A 3,047-nucleotide genomic window follows, 5' to 3' on the forward strand; every position below is an offset into this window, starting at 1 on the left:
TGGGGCTTCGCTGATTAGGACGTTACATTCCAGGTGTTTTTGAAACTGAAAAATATAAATTTATTGCTAAAAACAAGCTGGGTGTTGTTTTTGTTTTTTTAGCACTTGGGTTTTCAGAACTTGTAAAAACCCGAAGTAGAAAAACATACAAAAATGTTAATTTTGTATAATAAGACCTCTTTGTAAGCAGATGACATTATGGCCCAATTTGTATATTTAGTCATGTGTTATATGCAAAGTAAAAGAGGAATATCAATGTTGGGAAGGCAACATTGATATTTAAGGTTATATAAAGTGAGTAAAAATACTTGATCTACAAGTGAATATTATGAATTAAAATTTAATAATTAGCATTAGGGCCATATCAAGGAGAAGAAAAAACTAAAAAAATGGGATTACGAGAATTAACTCATACAAGAATAAAGTCCATTTATTTTTAATTGTTAGATTATATCAATCTGAATACAATTACACACCTTTCTTTTCAGATTCTCATTTGAGTGACTAATAAAACTCTATTTAATGTTGGTCTATCTGAGAGAATGCCAATAAAATCACTTTTATTGATGATTATTATGGGGTTTTGCTTGATTGATGCTTTTGAATGTTCAGATTATTTGTTGGTCTTAATAACTTTCTCTGTATCTGATTTTTTTTTCACTTTGGAAAAAACATTGAAGACTTGCTTTTGTAAAAGGACAAAATTCAGAAATTCTTGTACTGCCTCATTTTTATCAACTTCATTCCCATCTACATCAATCTGTCCACATTGCAAAATGTTACATTTCCAACCAACAATCACAAAAGTTCATGCAGAATAAATCAATAAAAATAAATCAAAGAATGTTCCTTTTAAAATGCAAATAGACCATTATCACACCATCTCCACTGCATTACTGATTCTCTTTGGTCTGATTCCAGGTCCATCGTTGCAAATTACGTTACAAGAGATGACGCTGTGATTGGTTATATAAAACCCACTTTGTGTTTTTGATGTTCTTCCAGTCTCTTTACTCATTAAGGCCTTTCTTTGGCTGCCGCATTGTGAACATGACTAGTACTTTTTATAAAAGTGGCGCCATTCCCAGATCCTTTCTCCAAGCTGCTGGTGGGCCAACATTTACGAAACCCAATTTAGACCCATCTCTTCTAAGGAGACACAGGTCAATATTTCGGCTGCTTGTATTCTGAAAACATATTTAGGAATCTGCATTTTTAATAAAAATAAATGCAATTATGGATACATTTCACTTATTTCAGAGAAAATGGCAGTAGAGGGCAATTTTGCAGATTTGCTTTAACTGGACCTGCTGATGTTGTCCATAACTATAAACTGAAGGATGGTGGGAACAGGTTGTTTTTTTAAATGGCTTCTATTAAAGCATGTAGGAAGACGTCAAACCATCTAATTGAATCAGGTCAAGTCAGAACTAGCAGTTTTGTTGAGGGGCGTTCCTCAGGGTTCTGCTTTAGGCCTTGTTTTCTTCTTACTCCAACAGGTAACAAGATGCCATAATAATGTACTTTATCATCTCTACTTTGTTCAAACATTCATGAACAAAACATCATAACATGATGTAAAGCCAAAGAAAAAATTATTTTACATGACACTGCCCCTTTAAGGAACATTTAGCATTACAGGCTCAATTGGATTTTTAGGTCTCAGAAATCCTGGTGTCTTGATGATTACCAATATTTCTGGTCAATTTCCACCTTCAATATTCCTATGGACAGGTTCATGTTTAAATTATATATTAAATGACATTTTATCTGCAATAAGCTCTGAAAAATGAAACATCACTGCTTTTTTCAGCTTTTTGTTGAAAGTTGTTAGACCCTCAGACTTTATTATTCACACTGTTTTCACTGCATGCTTTTTAGATTAAGTTATAATAACTGAGATATTAGCGTCAGATGTCTCTATTTAGCTGGAGATATTTAGCTCTGTAATATCAGTTCAGCACTGAAATCGCTACTGTTGCACACTTTTACAATAAAAGGAAAGTGTGTATGTGTCTATTGGAAAGTTGGGGTGAAACGCCTGGAGACCTTAACAACGGGACATGATGGATTTTTTAACTTGGGGTTAACAGTGCACATTTTCCAACAATCTCTCATCTCGCTGCTTTGGTCAAGGAAAGTTCACGTTTTGACAACCGTCTCACCCCAGCAGCCCCAGCAAATAGATCTTTTTAATCACAGACACTTTGACTTGTCATAACAGGAAGAGTACAGGCGTTCACACTTTGCTTGGTTCAGTTTCATTTTTCCTGCTAGGTTTTGTCAGTCAGTAGGGATAATAAACCTTAAACAAGTAAACATGAATATAAGCGTGGCTTTAGATACCAATAGAGTCAGATTTTTTGTTAAATTAGATTTTCTTTTAAGAATGAGTTGAAATAAAATGAAGTAACCAAAACATTTCACATCTAAAAAATTTATTTGATTACCAATTCTACACAATCATTATGAAACTAAAGCGAGGTCAAAGGACATGAGGGACAAGCCTTTATTTATAAAATTTAATTGTACAAATTTGAGTTGCAGAAACAAATTCCAGATAAATTCCAGATATGTTGCATTTTCAGTTGGTGCCGTTCGCTTTCACACGGCATTGTGTCAAACAATTCAAATAAAAATAAAAAAAAACTGTTCCCCTCCTCGCCTGTGGTGGCGCTGCACCAAGAACCACTTAAGGAAACATCAAGAAAACCTCAAAAATAAGACACTGAGTGCAACTTCCTTTGTCACGAAAAGAAAAGAACAATGGAGTAGCATCAGATTTTAGCAGTTGTAGGATTTCTCTTTTGTCTTTGGTAAAAGAACACGAGTCATTTTCCCGCTAGCACCAGACTTTCACTTTTGTTGTAGTTGTATTTACCCAGAATGCCCTGCACTATAGGCAGTTTTCTGGTTTCAGTCTGCTTGGCATTTACATTTGAATTCGAACCGCGCCAGAGTTCACTTTAACCCAGGGGTGGACAACTCCAGGCCTCCAGGCCCGGTCTCCTGCAACTTTTAGATGCATTTCTACTTCCACACACCTC

Source organism: Poecilia reticulata, chromosome 16 (genome assembly GCF_904066995.2).
Source record: "Poecilia reticulata chromosome 16, P_reticulata-male-v2, whole genome shotgun sequence".
NCBI lineage: Eukaryota > Metazoa > Chordata > Actinopteri > Cyprinodontiformes > Poeciliidae > Poecilia > Poecilia reticulata.